A 22,388-nucleotide genomic window follows, 5' to 3' on the forward strand; every position below is an offset into this window, starting at 1 on the left:
ATACATAAATGTGAGGATGGATACCTCACCCTCTGTGTGAATAAATGTATGCACATAAATGTGGCCCTGACTCTCTCTAACATATACAGGAATGTGTAAACAGATATACAGTGTAAGTGTGAATATATATAGATTTGGGTCTCGCTGTGTGTGTACGCTTCCCAAATCCACAAATGTGTATAAACAGCTAAATGCAAATGTGATTATGGATATGTGTGTGAATATGTATCACATATACATGACTGCATACATAAGTACGTACACCAACGTGAGTGTGGACACCTGTGTATGCAGAGCATATATGCAAATATGTAAAAAACCCCACATATTTGTTTATTTCTTGGAGTCATATTCTGCCTTTTTCCAAGATGAGAGGCATATACATGAACGGGGGTGTGGAATTGTGTGTGGTGTATATAAATATGAGTAGAAATACATACATGTGGGTGTCTCTGTATGTGTATATGTTTGTGTGTATATGTTTGTGTATATATTTCTGTCTTTCTATATCACACGTACATCAGCATGTAAGTGACTGTGTGTGTGTGTGTGTATTTGTGTTATGTGTGTGCTGACTATGTGTGTGTTGACTGTGGCGACCTCATACATTTTCTATAGAGTTTTCTTAGGTATGAGTATACAAAAATACACAAGTACCCCCCCCCCCCCATGTACCCATATGCGTGTCGGTATACAAACCCATGTGTGTGTTCCTGTGTAAATGTGGTGGGCTTGTTGGGACCAGAGTTAACCCACTGAATCAACTGCAGAGGGGTGAGCTGACACTTAGGTAAAGGCTGAGGCCACTCTGTGTGTAGCTAGGGAGCTCTCTGCCACATGCATTGGAAGGTGTGTGTACACAGACATGAGTACACACTGTCTCTCTCACACCCAATATAGGGGACAAATGTCTGCCATGGCCTCACCCTTCCCAAGCCCACATGGACTTACCCCAGGATGGACGTACCCCACTTGCTGGGGCTGGGAGAAAAAGAAGGGGGGGATAGGACAGAAGGGGAAACCTGCAGGAGTTCAGGGAAGGCTAAAGGGGGGGGGGAGGGAAGGAAGGAAGGGGGGAACTAAAAGGGAGGGAAAGTGGGCCTGGAGGTGGGGATGGAGGCCTCCTCGGGTGGCAGCACCCAGAGGCCCTGGGAGGAGGGAGTCACTGGGGCAAAAGAAAAGAGGGAGAGAAGGAAGGAGAAGAGGGGGACAGTAGCATCTTCCTCCTCTTCTTCCTCCCTCCCTCCTTTCTTCCCTTCCCCTTCCTCCTCCTCTTCTTTCTCTTCTTCCTCCCTCTCTCTTCTTCTTCCTCCTTTCTTATATCTTCTCCTCTTCCTCTTCCCTCCTTCCTCTACTTCTTCCTCCCTTCTTCTCTCTCTCCTCCTCTTCCTCTACTTCCTCTCTCCTTTTCCTCCTCTTCTCCCTCTTCTCTTCCTCTTTTTCCTCTCTCTCCCCCTCTTCTTTTTCTTCCTCCCTTCTTCTCTCTCTTTCTCCTCCTTTCTCCTCTTTCTCCCCTTCTTCCTCTTCTTCCTCCCTCTCTTCTCTATCTCCTCCTTTTCTTCCTCCCTTCTTCTCTCTCCTCCTCCTCTTCCTGCATCACCTTTCCCTTTCCCCTTCCTTCCTTCCTTCCTTCCTTCCTTCCTTCCTTCCTTCCTTTTCAATGTACTTCTTCCCATCCTGGGCCCAAAGCGTTCAAAGGCGCAAGTGCCCCCTTCCTTGGCCCAGAGGTTGCAAGGAGGGGAAGGGGAAGGCTTTGGGGAAAGGGCGCATCGGACCCCCTCCAAGGGGGCCCTTCTCTCCCGGGACTGTGTCTTTGTGTATGAGAGTGTGTGAGTGTGTTTGTGTGAATGTGTGTGAGAGAGATTAAGAGTGAGGAGGCCCTGCAGAGTCTCTCCAGCGGATCGCGCGTGGAAGCTCCCTCCGCGGGAGAGGAATTCCCTTCCTTTCCCCCTTTTGGAGCAGGAGAGGAGCATCCTTCCACAAAAACTGTGGACCTTCACACACAGGAAGCGGGAAGTTATTCATTCATGCCGCCTTTCTCCCAGGAGGGACTCAAGGCGGCTCAAACAACAACAACAACAACAACAACAACAACAACAACAACAACAACAACAACGGATCGAGGCGGCTTACATGGGGGGGGGGGGGGGAACACCTGCTTTCCTTGGTAGAGAAAGCAAAAGCAAACCCTGCCGAAGAAAAGTTGTGGGAACTTTGACCAGAATATCCAAAGATCTCGGAGTGTGTGCAAAAGCTGGGGACTTAAGAATATTTTCATGGTTGAGAATATTGCTATTTATTTATACTCCGCCTTGCCCTCCAGAAAGCAAAAGCGCCTTACAAATCTAGACTTTTTAAAAGGCTGTCGGGGGTAACGGAGGGAGTAGTTCGTTCCCAGAAGCTGTGAACGCGTTCCTTAACGAGGCCGCGGGTGTCTGTCCCAAGCCAAGGCGACAGGGAATATCATAACAACAAGAATACAGTACATACAGGACAAATCTCTCTCTGGGAGAGAAAGGCGGCATACAAATCCTTGAACTCAATAAATAAAGTCCCTCTCTCTAGGTCCATTGAGAAGAAGGCTCAGTGTCCCCCAAAACTATAGTTCCCAGAATGTTCTAGCATCGACCTGTCTCTCTTCCTGGGACGCTTCGCAGAGCAAAAGCAAAAGGCATTGCCCCCCAAATAAATATTATTCCCCCTTCAAATGGATTTTTTCTCATGCCTCCAGTTTTTTAAAGCATCGCAACAACTTCACATTCCAGCTTTCAGAAATGCATCCAAAGGAGGCAGCCAAGCCACTGAGGAAGCGCTAAAGCAGAAAGCATGGAAGGGTCCCTTTGCAAATGCTAGAAATTGGGGGACTGAAGGGGGAAATAAATATTTGGGGGGAGGACAGGATTCTCATTTGGGGGCCAATGCCATCATTTCAACGAGGCACCGACCCAAACTCGCCTGACCCAGACCCCTCTTGCAAACAAAAATAAAGTGAAATCGGATTGAATTGGAAAATGGTTTCCTGACACACACACACACACACACACCCCATTTCCAGAAATCTGGCCACAAAGGGGCCTCCTTCCCTGCTTTGCCCTGATCTGCGCCAGGCTCTGGGTTCAAAACGTAATTTGATTTAATTCGTTTTTCTAACCGGTGTTTCCTTCTTGGACCCTCTCCCTCTCTAGGGCTCTGAAACTAGTCCAGTTCGAGGCAGAATGCGTTGATGATGTGTCCCTGAAACAACAGCAGCGACAAGAACAGCCATAACTTACTACTACTAGTAAGTACTCTCCCTCTCTCGCTCTGAAACGAGCCAGAACGATGGTGTGTCCCTGAAACAACAGCATCGACAAGAACAACCATAAGTTACTACTAATAGTAAGTACTCCCACTTTTAGCTCTGAAATGAGCCGAATTCGAAGCAGAACGCCTAGATGGCGCATCCCTCAAACAACAACCGTGACAAGAACGACTACAATTTACTACTAGGAGTAAGTTGTAGTCTCCCTCTCTCGCTCTGAAACGAGCGCCGACAGCTGTCCCTGAAACAACAACTGCGACAAGAATGACTACAACTTACTACTAGTAGTAAGAACGCTCCCCCTCTCGCTCTGAAACTAACCACATTCGAGGCAGAAGGCATAGATGGCGCATCCCTGAAACAACAGCTGTGGCCGCTTACTGCTAGTAGTTACTCCTCCTATGAGTAAACTGGGAGTAAAGTCCTGATAGTGATAGCCAACCAGGTAGTCCGGGGAGCTGTTCACCCTCCGCTAATTGAATAAGATCCCCGGCGCTATTGATGTCCTAGCAATTAAGTCGCGCTTTCCGACAGAGAGAGAGGGAGGGGGGATGCGTTACAATCAAACGCGTTTCCCCCACTGCAATTAACGAATTATAGTAAAGCATCCTCAGCCTAATCGGCGGTTGTCGCCCGATCGTTTGCTGCTTTTTACTCCTCTCTCTTTCCCTTTCCAAGAGAAGGATTTCAAGACCAAATTCTTTGGGATTTTTGGGATTCTTTGGGACGCGCGTTCTTTAATTTTCAATTATTTGGCTTCTTTAAAAAATGGAAAGAAAATATGCTGTTGTTGTTTTCGTGGGAAGAAGGCAGAAGAGAGTAAAGATAACGACAAAGAGTAAAGATAAACTGGAGGAAGATCTATGCTCCATCCGTATCTACATTTTGTCCTACAATCGCGGCACTTGTGAAACAAGGAAAAGTATTAGGAAGGAACGAAAATAGACTTGTCTGTTGTTTGGGTTTCATTCTGGGACTGTTCGTCCCCGAGTCTCTTGTTTCTTTTGGGTTCCTCCTCCAGCCCCAAACGAACCCGGGTTCGCCAATTCCCACAGGACTAAAAAAACCGACCCACTTTTAACGGGTCGTTCTTTTTAAAAAAAGTAGTTCCGCGGATCTACAAGATTCACTTTTTTTCAAGCCCAGAAGGTCCCATAGAAAGCAACGCAACCACAACCACAACACACACACACACACACACACACAGCCAGAAACACTTCCAACTTGGAAGTAGAAAAACCAAAATAACAACAACAACAACAACAACAACAACATGTTTTCTTTTCTTTCTTTTAGAGGGAAGGAAGAATATAAGGATGAGAAAAAGAAGGGACTGAGATGGGAGAGGAGAGATCAGAAGGAAAAGAAAACTGACCCCCCCCCCCAAATATATATATAGATATGTTTACAAATATCCCTTCAGCCCACGAGTAGGGAAGAAAACTGCAAAGAAAGATCACCTTTCCAAGAGGGGCTTGGCTTCTCCCTGGTGTAAACTGGACCCGATCTGGAAGGGATGGAGAGCAATTGGCAGAGGAACCTTCCCTCTCAGTCGACAGAGGTGGCTTCTGGCTACACCAAGCCCCCTTCCCCTCCTCCCCCCTCCATCACCCTCCCTTTCTCCTTCCCTCCTTCCTTCCCTCCCTTCTTTCCCCTTCCCCCGTTTTCTCCTATGCCGCCCCCCAAGACCCAAGAACTTGGGCATCTTCGCCCTGCCAATAATCCATCTGCTTGGAAGGGGGGGGGGGAGAAAAAGGGACCCTTGGGGATCTGGGGTCGATCCCCCCTCTTTAAACCAACAATCTGGAGGTCTCCCCCCCTCCCGGCCCTCTTGAAAACTTGGTTGGGGAAGGGAAAGGGCCCTTGGTGATCTGAGGTTTCTGTCCCTCCCTAATAATCAACAATGGGGTTTCCTCTCCCCCTAAATTCCCTTTAAAGTGTCCCCTCCAATCTTGGCCTCGGGGGTGAGTGGGGGGTGATATGGGGTCTCTTGCCCCCCATGAATCAACAATGGGGTCTCTTCCCTCCTTTTAAATCAACAATCTGGGGGATGTCCTGAACCCCCACATTCCCTTTAAAAATGTCTCCTCTAGTCTTGGCTAGGGAAAGGACCCTTGGTGATCTGGGGTCTCTCTCCCCTCCCTATAAATCAACAGTGGGGTTTCCTCTCCCCCTACTTTCCCTTTAAAACGTCCCCTCCGATCTTGGCCTGGGGGAGGAGAAGGTGCTCTCTTCCCCCCCTAAGAATAAAAAATGGGGTCTCTTCTCCCCCTTTAAATCCCCCATGGGGACTCCTCCAATCTTGGCCTGAGAGGTGGCTGGGAAAGGATCCTTGTTGATCTCTCCCCCACCTTTAAACCAATAATCTGAGGGTTTCCTGAACCCCCAAATTCCCTTTAAAGTGTCCCCTCCAAACTTGGCTGGTTGGGGGGAGGAGGTGACCTGGGATCTCTTACCCCCCCCCCATGAATCGACCATGGGGTCTCCTCCCCACCCCCCAAAAAATCCCTTTAAATTGTCCCTTCCAATCTTGGCTAGGGAAAGGAAAGGACCCTTGGTGAAGGGTCTCTTTCCTCCTTTTAAATCAACAATATGGGGGTTTCTTGAACCCCTAAATTCCCTTCAGAAAGTCCCCTCTAATCTTGGCTGGGGGGTGGCAAAGGGCCCTTAGTGATCTGGGGTCCCTTCTTCCCTTTTAAGTCAACAATGGGGTTTCTTCTCCCCTAAATTAAAGTGTACCTTCCAATCTTGGCTAGGGAAGGGAAAGGCGATCTGGGGCCTCTTTCCACCACCCCCCAGAATAGAAAATGGGGTCTCTTCTCCCTTTTTAAATCTACCATGGGATCCCCCCCCCCCCCGATTCTTTTTAAAACGTCCCTTCCAATTTTGGCTAGGGAAAGGGAAGGACCCTTGGTGATCTGGGCTCTCTTCCTCCCCTTTAAATCAACAATCTGGGGGGGAGCTCCTGAACCCCCAAATTCTTTTTAAAATGTCCCCTCCAATATTGGTTGCGGGTTGGGAAAGGACCCTTGGTGATCTGGGGTCTGTTTCCCCCTTTAAATCAACAACCTGGGGATCTCCTAAGCCCCCCAGATTATTGTTGAAATCCCCCCCCCTTCTGAAGGAAGATATATTTGCATTGGCACTTGTCCTGGATCCCTAAAAGTCAGTTTCGATGCGTAATGCCCTCTCTACTACTTTAGATGGTGTAAATAATAATAATAATAATAATAATAATAATAATAATAATAATAATAATAATAATAATAATAATGGGGGATATCTAAGACAGGAAGATCAGGAGGGATTTATTCATTTACTTCCTTTGGGTCACGGTTTGGGAAACGCAGCCCTTTAAATAAGAGGCTTTTCCTAAATCCCAGCGCACACCTTCAGCCAGATTTGAACACAGATTTCGGGTTTAAAAGCCGGCAATAAAATTAAAAATAAAGCAGAGACTTTTCCCCCTTTAATTTCCTAGCAGAGAAATGCCCTTTTTGGGGGGGATTTTCCTGGAGAGATCGAGGCTTCCCAAGAGCAAAACAAAATAAAGGAAAGGGGAGAAAAAGAGGGAGAAGAAGGTTGGATCTCCAAGAGAGGAAAAGGCAAAGTGAACCGAAATCTCCCTTTTCTTGTATTTGTTCAGAGGAATCAAAACCTTGGTGCTTTGGGGTGGTTTTTTAAAATATATACTGATTGGACTGATCCCTTCAAAAATGGATTTTGATCTCGATCCTGCAAGATTTCCGATGGAAAAAGTTGGGAAGTTTTTCCCCCTCCGTAGCAAGATGCTTTATATTTTTATTTTTTGGAGTGCTTTGTGTCAGATTTCTTCTTCTTCTTGTTCTTCCTTCTCAAGTTTCCACTTTCATTTTCCTCCTCTGTTTTTGGGATACTCTGCAACCTTCCCTTCCCTCAAGGGACCGAATCGGGGCACGAATAAATAGATAGTAAATAATAATTTTCAAAAACCCCAATTCCTTTGGCAAAAACGTCTCAATGGATCCTTTGCGCTGAGCTCCGACTTTGGGGCTGTTTGCTGCTGCGCTTTTCTGGGAAGCCAAGAAGAAGAAGAAGAAGCCGAAGAGAAGCTCCTTCTTCGCCGGCCGTAAGTGACTTTTCCTTGCCTCCTTCCCAAGAGCAAAGAGGGAGATCGGTCCTTTGCAAATCTATAGTTCCCCAATCCTTCTTTCTTTCAGACCCCCCTTCTCCAACTTGTCTTTTTCCCAACTTTCATTTTCTTTCCTTCCCATCCTAAAAGTTTCTTTAAGTCCCAGAGATACTGAGATGAACAGAGACTTGAGTGAATGTCTTTTATTATTATTATTATTATTTGGGGGGAGGATGTCTACCACCTGCTCCCCTCCCCCTTTTCCTCCTCCTCCTCCTCCTCCTCTTCTTCTTTCATTCCTTCTTTTCTTCCCTCCACCACTTTCATTCTTCTTTTCAACGTTCTGGCCTCTTTTTTCCTCCCCAAAATCCCCTCTTCCGAAACAGAGAAGGAAAGGGGACCCCTCTGCCATCTCAAGCCTCTTCTTTCCTCCCCCCAGAAGAAAAAAAAACCGCCCAACTTTCTCTCCCCCCTGAAAAAAAAACATTTTTGGAAACCAAGCGTTGCAAACTTTTCTTGCAAACTTTTCTCCTTGAAAGCCCCCTAATCTCCCCCCCAAATAAACGACCCCCCCAAATCTCCTCCTTTCTTTCTCTGCCTTAAGACCCAAAGAAATGGAGGGTGAAGAAAATTGTGGGGAGGGATATAGTCAAGGAAAGAATATAGAGGAGAATGAGGGAGAGGCTCAGTTTGGCTTAACTATTTTTGGAGGGGGGGGGGGCTGGTTTCCTTTTTAAATGTGAAATCAAGATGCTGCTTAGGTTATTCCAGGCAGAGAAGCCACTTTCCTAAAGGGAAGGAGGCTTCTGTTTTGGGCTCCTTCTCCTTCTCTTCCTTTGGGGCCTGGCTTTTTCTTTTCTTTTTGGGGGAGGTCAGCATTCATTTAAGGTGGAGTTTCTTTGCTCAGGAGTTGTTTGGGGGGCAGACCCTCCAGAGCGAGACTTGAGAAGTAAGTAAGTAAAGGATGAGTAAGGCAAGGAAGCCAAGAGCAAGGCGCAGGTGCTGTTCCCACCAGGAGCCTCCGGTTCAGCTCCACAAGGCGAAGGTCCACAGCATCCTTGCCTCCTCCAATTTTTAACTCAATTCCACCTTCTCCTCTTCCTCTTTCATTTCTTCCCGCCCTACTTCTTCCTCCTCTCTCTATCTCCTTCTTCCTCTTCCTTTCCCTCCTCTTCTCTCCTTTCCCTTTCTTCTCCTCCTTCCTCTTCTCTTTTTCCTTCACTCCTTTCTCCCCTCTTCTTTCTCTTTCCTCTTCCTCTTCTCCTTCCCCCTCTTCCCTTTCTTTTCCTCCTTTCTGCTCTCATCTCCTTTTCATCCTCTTCTCCTTCCTCCTCTCCTCTTGCTTCCATTTCTTCTCCTTTCACTTCTCATCTCTTTGTCTTCTCCTTTCTCCCCTCGTCTTTCTTTTCTTGTTTCTCTTCCTTTTTCATCATCCTGTTCATCTTCCTTTCCTTTCCTTTCTCCTCCTCCTTTCTATTCTCTTCTCCTCTTCTTCCACCTCTCCTTTCTCTTCTTCTTTTTCCCCCCACCACTTAGGCTCCCCTTCTTCATGTCTTTTTTCATCCTGTTTTCTCTTTTTCTCTGTCCCCATTCTTCTCCTCTTTTCTATTTTCTTCTTCCTCCCCTTTCCTCCCCTCTTTCTCTTACCTCCTCCTCCTCCTCTTCTTTTCACCATCCTCACCTTATTCTCTCTCTTTCCTTTCTTCTCCTTCCCAAATTCTTTTTTTCTCCTCTCTCTTCTCCCCTTTTTTCTTTCCTCTTCTCTTCTTTTTATTGTCTTCTCCTTCTTCTCTCTCCCCTTTCTTCTCTTTCTTTCTGTTCTCATCTTCTCTTCTTCCTCTTCTCCTCTTCCTCTTTCCTCCTCCTTGTTCTCTACTTTTCATCCTCCTCTCCTTCCTCCTTTTCTCTCTCTCCCCTTTCTTCTCCTCCTTTCTTTCATTTTTTCTTCCTCCTCTCCCTCCTCTCTTCTTTTCTTCCTCTTCCTCCTCTCTTCTTTTCATCTCTTTCATCTTCTTCTTTCTCTTCCCTTCCTTCAACTCCTTTCTGTTCGCTCTTCTTTCTTTTTCCTCTTCCTCTTCTCCTTGTTGTCTTCTTTTCTTCCTCCTCTCCTTCCTCCTCTTCTCTCTCTTCCTCCTCCTCCTCCTCCTCTCTTTTCTCATCTTCTCTCTTTCTTCCTCTTCTTTCCCTCTTCTCTTCCTTTCCCTCCTTTCCTCCTCTTCCTCCTGTTCTCACGCTCTTCTCCTTTTTTTGCTCCTTTCTTTTCTTCTTCTTTTCCTCCCTTCTCCTCTCCCTCTCTTTTTTCCACTTCTCCCTCTTTTCCTTTTTCCTCTTCTCCCTCTTTTTGAGTTCGATGCACCTTGCCTTTCTGTCCCTCAAAAACTCTCAGGGCAGCTCCAAAGTTCAACACACACTGAGCCTCCTCCTCAGTTCCCGTCCCCAGAACACCCCTGCAAGGTAGGCCTCCCTCTTCCCAGATGTCCTAAGGACAAGGCACCGCAAAATGTAGGACATTGGAGACAAAATGTAGGACATTGTAGACCAGGAGGGAAAGAACTTGATTTTTAACCAATATCTTTTGGTTTGGATAGGATGCTGATGAGGACGTTGTTGTTGTTGTTGTTGTGTGCCTTCAATTGGTTTCTGACTTATGGCGACCCTATTGCTGGGTTTTCTTGGCACTTTTCTTCCCAGGGGGTTTGCCATGGCCATCCTCTGAGGCTGAGAGAGTGTGACCACCCAAGGCCAGCCAGTGGGTTTTCATGGCTCCGCTTCCATGGTCTCCAGAGACCAAATCCAATGCTTAATGCCATTTAGAGTAGATCCACTGTATCCCTTGGAACTAGTAAACCAACCTTTCTTACAACTCCCCTGCTTCAGGAGACCTTCCTTGAGTTGGGCCTAGTAGTAAGAGTGAGACCAAGCTCTGGAGAGGAGAAGCAGAGGAGTTCAGGGCCAGGGGTCCCGCTCTTTCTTTTGAAGAGTGAAAAGGAAACATCTTTAGGAAACCCCCCACTCCCTCCTCCTTTGGGAACCCCCACTTTTTGGAAATCTGTTTTTTTGGGGGGGAGGTACCATCTACTCCTACGAAGAGTTCTGTAAAACCCCAAAGTTTGGACAGGAAGAGCAGAGTATCTGAAGGCCACAACATTTCTCCTTCTCTCTCTCTTTTTGGAAGGGAAAAAGGAAACTTTTTGGAGCCCTCCCACCCTCCCCATGTGTATACATATACACATGCATGTATATGTGTGTATTTATGTGTGTGTGTATAATACACACACAGAGATATACATATACCCATGCACATATACCTATACACACACACAAACCTATGCCTAAACATATACATATACACATGCAGATATATCAACAGATAGACATATACAGATAGACATGCACACAAACATATGCATACACATCCACACATATATGCATGCAGATAGATATATCTAGATCTAGGTGTACATATACACATACACATATGCACATCTACATACACATACACCACACATATACACGTGCAGATATATATCTAGATTTAGATCTAGATCAAGATTTCGGTACGCATATACATACTGTATACACATATGCACATGAACATAAACATATACCACACATATACAGATACAGATATATATTCATATCTAGATATAGGTATACATATACACATATGCACATATACATATACACATATACACACACACACATGAATATATGTGCATGTGTATCCATGCACACACACACACACACACACACACAGAGATATATAAATATATGTGGATTCATATATGTGCATGTGTATACACACACATATATGAATATATGTGTATGCATATATGTGCATGTGTATACACACACCCCCCCCCACACACACTTATATGAATATATGTGCATGCACATGAGAGGGAGTTCACCAGGCAGGTCCAGCTCCATCAGGGCCAGCCTGAAGAAGAAGAGCCCTCCCTCCAATCCATCTGCCTTGGTCCAGGCCTCAGAGGGAGAGAAGAACCACTGGACCTCATCCCCTTTCCCTCCATCATTCCCTTCTCCTTTTGTTTCGTGTCTTTTAGATTGTAAGCCTGAGGGCAGGGAACTGTCTGATTAAAAACAATAATTGTAAGCCGCCCTGAAAGCCATTAGGGCTCAAGGGCGGGATATAAATACCTAAATAAATAAATAAATAAATAAATAAAAATAAATAAATGCATATATGTGCATGTGTAGATATACATACACACATACATATATGAATATATGTGCATGCATATATTTGCATATATATATATATATATATATATACATACATACATACATACATATACACATACACATACAGCGCTTTATAAATAAAGGTTAACAATAATAATAATAATGCATATATATGCATGCACATAGATATAAATGTGTGTATGTGTCCTCTCCAAATCCATCTCCTGCGCTTGAACCAATCACCCTGACCAAGAGTTCTGTAGAACCCCGAAGAGTTTGGGAACTCTTTGGGTGCTCCTAATAAGAGGCGGTGGGTGCTGGGAATTTTCCCCCTTGCCATTCAGTCCTTCCTCTCCCTCTCCCTTTCCATCTCCAATGTCCCTTGCTACCTCCCCCCCCAGAACCCAAAGTCCTCCTATAAAATCACCATTAGAAGACAATGCATTTGCTCCTGTTGGACAAACTTGGGAGGAAGCAGGGGCCAAAGAGGGGAGGGGGCACTGAAGCCTATAGCCCCCCCAAATCTAGGGCTGGACGGTGGGGAGGAGGAGAGGAGGAGGGAGAAGGAGCCCAGTGTGCCTTTTGCAAAGCCTGGGAGGCACCCTGCAAGGAGCTTTCCTTTGGAACTTTCCCCAGCCTTTCTTTCCTTTGCAGAGGGTTTTCTAGAAGAAGGGGGAAGGAAACGTTGTCTCCCTTCCTTCCTTCCTTCCTTCCTTCCTTCCTTCCTCTTCCCTCTGCCAAATTAAAATTAAAATTAAAAATTAAAATAAAGCTAAAGATCAAGCTAAAGATAAAAGTAAAAATTCTATTTAATGTATATGCACATTAAAATTAAAATTAAAGATAAAGATAAACATCAAAATTAAAATAAAGATAAAAATAAAATTAGAAAATTTACAGTAAAATAAAGATTAAAAAATTAAAAATTAGTATTAAAATTAAAATAAAGACAAAAACCAAAAATAAATAATTAGAAAATTAAAATTAAAATTAAAATAAAGACAAAATAAAAAATAAAATTAAAATAAAGATAAAACATAAAGATAAAGATAAAAATAAAAAATAAAACTAAAATGCCCTCCCCTCCTTCCTTGGACTTCTGTGTTTTTTTTAAATGTTGCAACCCGCCTTAAATCCCATTGCGGGAGAAAGGCGGGCTAGCAAAGCTTTGCAACGAATAAACGTGGAGCCAAGCAACGATCGGAGGAGAATGGATCCCATCCATCTAATCCGGGTCGGAAGGCTTTAATCGAAGAGTGTGTGTGTTGGGGAAGGGAGGACAGCTCTGATGGCCTTTGGCTCATCTGGAGGCAGAGGGTCACTTGGAAAAAGTAAATGGTCACTATAAAAGTAACGCTTTGCAGAAGGAAAGGAAAGTTCACACACACACACACACACACACACACACACACACACACACACACACACGTACGTTACAATTCCCCCGGGGATTTTCCTTCTCTGATCTTCTAAATCCCCATCTTTTTAAGATACATTGAGGAATCTTTCTTTTCCCTGGGAAACCCTATCTGGCTTTTTCAAAGGCAGGAGATGGACTTGAGGAAGACACACACTCTTTTATGTATATGTGCATGTGTGTATATCTGTGTATACACACACACACACATATACAATATATAATATTGGTGTGTATATGTATATATGTATATGTGCATGTGCATGCATATAGGTGTATATGGCTATGTACATGTACATGTGTATATGTCTATGTATACGTCAATGTCTTTATGTATATTTGCATGTGTATATGTCTATGTGCATCTGTATATGTATATATCAATGTGTTTTTGTATATTTGCATGTGTGTATGTCTATGTATATATGCCTGTGTCTATGTGCATGTACATATGTTTATGTGATTGTGAATGTGTATATGTGCATGTGTATATGTATGTGTATACGTTAATGTTTACATGTGATTTTATACATGTGCATGTGTATATGTGTGTGTGCATGTGTATATGTGTGTGTGCATGTGTATATGTATGTGTATACGTTAATGTTTACATGTGATTTTATACATGTGCATGTGTATATGTGTGTGTGCATGCATATATGTGTGTGTGCATGTGTATATGTATATGTGAATGTGTTTATGTATATTTGCATGTGCATATGTATATATGTATGACTGATAAGCAGTGTAGAAAGGTACTTGGTATTGCTATGTTTATGCACATAACCCACATTCAAAAATCTTCATTTCCTGTCTTCTCAGAAACAGAATGGCAAGGAAGAGAAAACGAAGGAAGGAAGGAAGGAAGGTGATGATGGTGATGGAAGACTATTTTGGGAAGTTCTGTAGACTTTTCCCTTCAATTTCCTGCAGGGATTTCTTAACATTTTGAGGCCTGAGCCTCAGTCTAATCTGTTTGGTGCAAAACTGAGGAGCCCAAGAGCTGAAAGTGTGCAATCCGAGGGCTGGTTAAATTACATTCCTCCAAATTCAATAAGACATTCTGCTCTACTAAGTGCTTGAAAAGAGGCAGCCTAAATGGGTGAAACCGAGCCTTCCCAACAAATAGGACTGGACAAAGGAAAACCCAAATTATTATTGCTATTATCAGTATCATTAATATATATATACATACATATACAGTATACATACACACATACACATATATGTCTATGCTTATACATACATTGTCATTATTGGTAGTAATAATAATAATAAAGGGTCACTATAATAATAATAATAATAATAATAATAATTGGTCATTAGTGTAGTCATGCAGCCACACAAGGAAAATTAAGAAGGGCTGCACATGTGTGATTGTTATATCAATAATAATAATACTGTAATAATAATAATAATTAATATAACCAACACACATGCACAGCCTCTTAATTTCCCTCTTGTTTCTGCTTGACTCCATTGGTTCATTTCGTTCCCAAAGCTGGCCATGAAATCCCAAAACGAGAGACCCATTTTGAAAGGCTGATCTTTAATATATGCAAAATGAAATATTAAATTAAAAAATTGGGGGGAGAGGAATAAAAAGTGGTGTGTGTGTGTTTGTGTGGAGGGTTTGCAAAAAGGAAAGGAAAAAAGGAAAGAGAGAAAAAGTGACCCCAGTCATTGCAGTGGAAGCCTAACAAAAGTTGTTTTATTAATTTTTTTAAAAAATAATACTCTCTTTCATATAAACACATTTTATATGTACCTTGAAAGGAGGGAGGGAGGAGGTGGAAGAGGTTGTGAAACCAAACTAAACAACAAAAGCAGGCCCTGTCTGCTGCAGAGATGATCTGCAGAGCGTTCTGTTTTTAATCCAAAGGAAACCTGGCTAAACAGATCCTCAAACCCCCCACTATACTTTTCAGGCTTATGCTTGGAAATTTCAATTTATTTAAAAGCGTGGTGCTTTAATAACACACAACAAGGGCTTGCTCTTTAGTTCAGAGAAACCCTGAACTAAAACCCCCCATCCTTTATTTTATTTTGTTTTTTGCAAATTCCCTCTCCCTCTTGGACTTTTGCCTTAATCGCCTCTAATGAAAACGCAGGATTTCCTATTATTTCTATTATTTCCTATTATTTGGGAAGGGGGGGAGGGGGGAGAGAAAAGGAAAGAGAGGGATGTATGTATGTATGTATGTATGTATATTGTTATTAGGAGAATTGATTGAGGGTTGAAGGTCTGCCCTTAATTGAAAAAGGCACCCAGTTTTAATGGGGCGCTGGAAGAGGAGATTAGAGAGTTTATCCAAACAAAGAGTCAATTAATTGGGTGGGTTTTATTTTAAAGAGACTGGGGGCTACGAAGGCTCATGGAAAAGGTGGATGGGAGAGACTGGGCCTGCTTCCGCACTGCAGAAATAATCCGCCTTGACACGGTTTTTACTGCCCTGGGGAAATGTAGTTTCTTGTGGCACCAGAGCTCTCTGAACAGAAAAGGCTCAAGAGGGCTGGTGCTTCAGCAAGCTATAAATCCCAGGATCCTGTAAGGTTGGAGCCAGGACAGTTAATGTGCATTATTTAATATTCTCAGGATCAGGACTGCAATGGGTAAAGTTTGAGGAAGAAGGCGATGAGAGTATAAGAATTTCCAGCTGAAAGGAGAAGGAAAAGGAAGTCAAGACTCCAGGTGTGGGCTGACCAAAACAGAATAGAATGGCACCATAACTTCCCTTGATCTAGACACTATACTTCTATTGGTGCAGCTTTTTAGCATCACACTGTTGACATATTCAACTTGTGGTCGACTAGGATTCCTAGATCTCTTTCACATGTACAGTTGTCAAGCCAGATGACCACCATACTACATCTGAGCATTTTATTCCCCTCCTCCTCTAAGTGTGGTATCTTGCTTACATTTTTCCCTGTTGAAATTCATTTTATTAGTTTTGGCCCAGCTTTCTAATCTGTTAAACTCATTTTGAATTTTGCCTCTCTCCTCTGCGTTATTAGCTACTCCTAATTTGGTGCCCTCTGAAAATTTGATAAGCATGCCTTCTATTCCTTAATCTGAGACATTGATAAAGATGTTGAATAGCAAACTGGGCCCAGGACAAAACCCTGTGGCACCCACTGGTCACTTCTTTCCAGGATGAAGAGGAGCCATTGCTGATCACCCTTTGGATTTGGCTGGTCAGCCAGTTACTAATCCACCTAACCGTTGCCTTGTTTAGCCCCATTTTACTAGCCTGTTTGCAAGAATATCATGGGAGACCTTGTCAAAGGCCTTACTAAAACCAAGATACGCTATTTTCACAGCATTCCCTCCATCTACCAAACTGGTAATTTTTATCAAAAAAAGAGAGATAAAATTAGTCTGGCATGACTTGTTTTTGAGAAACCCATGTTGACTTTTTGTGATTATGGCGTTCCCTTGTAAGTTTTCACAGACTCTCTGTTTAATGATCTGCTCTAGATTCTTTCCTGGTATTGAAGTCAGGCTCATGCCTCTTTGGGAATTCTGTGTTCTTCATCAGGCAAAGATGTTCACCATCAAACAGGAGATTTTGGGCTGATGAAGAAGCCAGGAGAGTTTCGAAAGCTTGAGAAATGCACAGGTATTTTGCGCATTTTGGTTGACCCAATAAAAGCAGAGTCTGTTTTGTGGATTTATTGTACAGAGTCCGTGGTTAGGCTGGCTTGCTTTTCCAAAATCAATGTTTTTTTCCAGCCAAGCTGAAACAAAATCTCCAAACATAGATTATCTAGGAAAGTCCAGGTCCTTTACAAAAAGTTGGCATTAAAAAAAAATCAGTCCTGATCCTATGTGTGCTTCAGATGCATGTGATCCTAAGTGCATTGACATTTGCCTAAAAGCACAGCTGCATCCTTGGAGAAGCAGCTCCGAAGAAGGCAGCCTTAGGTTCCATTCAGTCAATGGCATCACTAGTGTTAGTGCTAGGGTCACCTGATGCCACCTCCCTCATTGACCTCCTCCTGTACCACACCATACTGAATCCTAAGTACAGCCACCAAATGCATCCGAGGAAGTAGACTTAAGTCTAGGAAAGCTCATGCTGCCAATTTCTTTCTTTCAGTGATTCTCAAAGGTGCTACAAGGTCTCTCTACAACCAATAGACAAATGGGTCCAGTCAATTGGGAATAGGGGACTGGACTCAGGATCTGCAAGGCAGTTACGCCAGAGACCTCTACAGAGCTTGATACCTTCTGTTGAAGGGATCTCCCCCTTTCTCCATCTCCTCCTTCCTCCCCTTCCATTGGGTCAATAGTATTTACACCCAGCCAGTAAATACTGGGCTGAAGGCAATGACACAAGTCCCCTTCAGTCCACCAGCTCAGCTCTTTGGTGGATCGATCAAAATGCCAAGAGGGAATTGGGGGCGACAGATGGGAAAGGAGGGGGACAGAGAGAGGGATATGATTTCCTTTCTGCTTTTTAGACTTCATCTAGCTTTCCTGTGTCTGCATGTTTTCGAGTTGCCTGCCCATTCATGATGGCCCCCAAAATTTCACAGGGTTTCTTTAAGCAAAGAATACTCAGATATGGTTTTGCCGGTTCCTTCCTCTGAAATCTAACTTACAGAGCCTGGCCCTGCTATTGGTACGTAGAGAGATCTTGTAGCACTTTTGAGACTCACTGAAAGAAAGGGGTTGGCAGCAGGAGCTTTCCTAGACTTCAGTCTACATAGTAGTAGTAGAGTGGTAGTGCCACCATGGCCCTGATATTGGTTGGCTCTCTCATCCAATATGATTACTGTTCTTGGTCCTTAGTACAATAACATCAAAATCCAAAAAAACCTTTATTGTAGATTCTATGTGTTGTGGGCCTTCAAGTCCTTTGACTTATGGCAACCCTAAGGCAACCCTATCATGGGGTCTTCTTGGCAAGATTTGTTCAGAGAGGGTATATATAAATCATGTATGTGTATATGTATGTGTGTGTATAACCATTATAATTACTACTGCTCCTATCATCAACACTGCTAATACTACTAGTAGAGAGATGTTGTAGTACCTTTGAAACTAACTGAAAGAAAGAAGTTGGCAGCATGAGTTTTCCTAGACTTCAGTCTTCTATATCAAATGCATCTGGTGACCAACATAGTGAGGAGAGACAGCTGGCTATAGGTGAAGAGAGACTGCAGGCAGCTGTCCTTCTCCATTGATGGTCATTTTTGTTTGTACCTCTGCTGCTCTCTTTTTCTTGCTCTGGTCAGGAAAGTACAGTCAGCATTGCACATCTGCAGCTTTTGCTGTTGCAGATTTGATTATTCATGGATTTGATTAATATGTTTTCTCTAGGAATCTTTAGTGCCATGGTCGGATTAATGCTGAATATTAAAAAAAAAAAATCCAAAAGAATGACCACAGAAGATCTACAAGAATTCACCTTAGCCAGCAAGAAAACTGAAAAAGTCAAAAAGTTCCCTTGGTTCAAATACTGATCAGTCTGGAGTCCAGAAATCAGAAGAAGGCAAGGACTGGGCAGGTCTGCCATGAAAGAGCTGGGCAGGATCATAAAATGTAAAAAGGGAGCCCTGGTGGCACAGTGGTTAAATGCTGGTACTGTGGATACTCACTCACAGTGGCAAGGGTTGAGTTCGATGCCAGCCAGGGGCTCCAGGGTTGACTCAGCCTGGCATCCTTCTGTAGGTTGCTAAAATGAGTACCCAGGTTTTTGGGTGCAATTGGCACATTGTAAACCGCTTAGGGAGTGCTTATGTGCACTGATACACAGTATAGAAATGTACTTGCTATTGCTATTGCTATTGCTAGGTAAAGAAATAACTCACAACATTAAAGTGAGGATAGTCCAAGCCATTGTATTCCCCATCACCATGTATGGATGTGAGAGCTGGACAGCGAAAATAAACTCATTTGAGATGTGATGCCGGAAAAAAGTGCTGAGGATGCACAAACAAATGGGTCCTAGAAGAGATCAAGCCAGAACTCTCTCAAGAAGCCAACATGACTATTGAGGCTGTTGTACTTTGGCCACATCATGAGGAAAAACTGAATCATTAGAAAAAACAACAATGCTGGGAAAGGTAGAGGGTGGTAGAAAGGAAAACCACATGCCAGGTGGTTAGACTCGATCACAAAAGACACAGGCTTGGGCCTGCAGGACCTGAGCAGAGAGGTTAGTATCCCCTTATCATGGAAGGAATCCCCAGCTGAAATACACCTAAGAGATAGCCATCCAAACTCAATTCAAAAACCTCCAATGAAAGGGAATCCACCATCTGAGGCAGTCTATTCCACAGCTGAATAGCTTGTAATGGGCCAAAACACACTGCAGAAATAATCCACTTTGAGACCACATTAACTGCCTGGCTCAGCGCTAGGGAATCCTGGAAATTGTAGCTTATTGTGGCACCAGAGCTCACCAGAGAAGGCTAAATGTCTCACAAAACTACAGTTCCCAGAATTCCCAAGCATTGAGACAGGGTAATTAAAGTGGTCTCAAACTGGATTACTTCTGCAATGTGTTTTGGACCTTAGTCAGGAAGTTCTAACTAATGTTTAGATGGAATCTATAGTAATTTGAATTGATTGATTCATGCCCTAGTCTCTGCAGCAGCAGAAAACAAGTTCATTCCATCCTGTACATGATATTTCTTCATATATTTGAAGATGGTTATCAGCTCCTCTTTCTTCTTCAAGCTAAACATACCCAGCTCCCCTAGCTGTTGCCTTTGCCTTTTGAGGTAATTAATAAAAACTCATGCTAAAACATGTTTTAAAGACGTCACAAGATTTCATTGTTTGATTTTGTTTGAGGTTGTGTAAAGTTGCACACACAAACCGGCATGGTGTAGTAGTTAAACATTTTCAGTGAAGAACAGAGTTCAAATCCCTGCTTGGCCTTCCTCTGAGGCTGAAGGTCACCTAGTGGGTTTTCATGGCCGAATGGGGATCTGAACCCTATTCTCCAGAGTCGTAGTCCAATACTCACACCAGAACACCACACAGACTCTCATCTCTATGACTGCAGAGTTAAAAGCAAAATTAAAACAAAACAGGAGGAACCAGGAAACAAGATGAGCAAAACGTAATGGAAGCCATAACTGTAGCATGAAGAAATCATGGGAACTAATTGATTTGGATGAATCCAAATAAATGCTGGAAGTGGACAGTCAAAAAAAGGACACTTGATCAAGCTCTGAACTAGGCTGAAGACTCAAAATTATATGATAATAGGTTGATAATTCTAATTTAAGGTTGGGGTTTTTTTGGGGGGGGGGATATATTTTAAATTTATACTGTAATCGTTTTACTTTGAACACATCCTTGAGTCCCAACGCTGATGAATAGGTGGGGTATAAAGTAAGATGATAGTGGGGATGATGACGATGATATCCGGAAAAATATCCTCCTCTCTCCATGAACAAATACTGATATGGGTAAGGGAATACTGAGTAACAGATTCATTGACATGGAAAGGACCGCCAATGCCATCTCCTCCAGCTTAGTCACCACTGATTCTCAGCTAAAGCATTCCTGACAGATGGCCATCCAGACTCCGCTTAAAAACCTCCAGTGAAGAACAGCATACCACCTTCTGTGTCTGGCTGTTCATCTGTCAAATAGCTTTTACTCTCAAGAAGTTCTTCCTAAGGTTTGGTTGGAATCTTCAAATATTTGAAAGAGTGTCATATTCAATATGGAGCAAGCTTGTTTTCTTCTACTCCAGAGACTAGGGCATGGAGCAAGGGAGTCAAGCTGCAGGAAAAGAGATTCCACCTCAACATTAGGAAGAACTTTCTGATGTTAAGAGGTGTTCGACAGTGGAGCATGCTTTGGAGTGTCCTTCTTTGGAGGTTTTTAAAGAGAGACTGTATGGCCATCTGTTGGGAGTGCCTTGATTGTGTCTTCATGGCAGCAGATTGGAATGGATGGCCCTTGAGGTCTCTTCCCACCCTAGGATTCTAATTTCAACCTGTTGATTCCTGTCTCTTGGTTCTCTGGAGCAGCAGCAGCAGCAGCAGCAGCAGCAGCAGAAAAGTACTTCAATGTCTACATGACACCTTTCAAAGATTTGAAAATGGCTACCATGGCCTGTGAGAGCCAGTGTGGTCTAGTGGTTTGAGGGCTGGTCTCAGACTCCAGGAGTTCAAGGTTTGAATCCCCATTTAGCAAATCACAACTTCTCGGCAAAAAGGAACGCAATGGCAACCATTTGTAGGAGAAATGGCATGAGATACCTGTTTGAATCTTGGACTAGAACTCTGGAAGACCAGTTTGAATCCCTGGTCTCATTCCCACTTACAAATAAATTGGTTTGTGATCCGAATCGATGGATTGATTTGACAGCGGAGCGTTGTTCACACTACGTTTGCCCCGATCACATTTTTTCCTGTAAAATAGTCCACTTGTCATTCACATTGATGAATGAATTGATCCAAAATGGACCTGCTTCAGACAGCCAAAGGGCAAACTTAAATCAATTCCGATTCACATCTTGTTCACATTGTATGGAATCGATTTATCGAAAAAGATGCGGAAAAAATTAATGTCAAAAAGACGTGTTTTAAATGGGTCTAGACGAGCATGGCCCCCCTCTCCGAACTGCTTCAGCAATTTGATTCAAGTGAGAACCAGGGTAATTTAAACCACTTCAAACCAGTTTTGCAAAATGATTTAAAATGTAGTGGGAATGAGGGCCCTGTTCACCCATGAAAACCCATTGAGTGACCTTGAGCAAGTCACACTCTCTCAGCCTCAGAGGAGGGCAATGGCAAACTACCTCTGCATGAATCTTCTAATAAAACCTTGTGACCATAAGTCAGAGTCGACCTGAAGAGACAGAATAATAACATTATGGTGCGACGCCTATCAGTTCATCCCAGCCATGGACTCGCTTGTTGAAAGGTGAGTCAACACATAGGCAAACTGAATGGGTCTGCTCTAACTAGGACTACCAATAGGATTCTGGCTGTAATAATCTTTTAATTATCTTTTGTCTGATCTAAACCTATCCAACTTATTAAGGATGTCTGGTGGATTAGCTGGTGTTATGGCTGCTCCCTTCCCCTGGGAGCTGCTCTGAGCTGAATGGAATCTCTCCCAGTGTTGAATCTTTCTTGAGAATAGGATTGCTCCTGTATAACTTGTACAGGATTGTTCTCGTGTGCCTTCGAGTTATTTCCAACCCTAAGGCGAGCCTGTCACTCCATCTTCTTGGCAAGATTTGTCAGAGGGAGTTCACCATTGCCTTTCTCTGAGGCTGAGGGAGTAGGACTTGCCCATGGTCACCCAGTGGGTTTCCATGGCTGAACGGAGATTCGAACCCTGATTTGCAGAGTGGTAGTTCAACTTTCAAACCACT

General features: G+C 43.5%; 1 protein-coding gene across 1 annotated transcript in view; it reads right to left on the bottom strand.

Annotated features, from left to right (window-relative positions):
* OTX2 (orthodenticle homeobox 2) overlaps positions 1-4,861 on the bottom strand; it is a 38,186-nt gene extending 33,325 nt beyond the window's left edge. Inside the window, exon 1 of the mRNA XM_089522826.1 lies at positions 4,762-4,861. The gene's annotated coding sequence lies outside the window, so the exon portion shown is untranslated. The remainder of the gene's footprint in view (positions 1-4,761) is intronic.
* Between the last annotated feature and the right edge of the window lie 17,527 nt (positions 4,862-22,388).

This window comes from Sceloporus occidentalis, unplaced genomic scaffold, assembly GCF_023333645.1.
Source record: "Sceloporus occidentalis isolate IW3139 unplaced genomic scaffold, rSceOcc1.0.p SCAF_4, whole genome shotgun sequence".
NCBI classification, from domain to species: domain Eukaryota; kingdom Metazoa; phylum Chordata; class Lepidosauria; order Squamata; family Phrynosomatidae; genus Sceloporus; species Sceloporus occidentalis.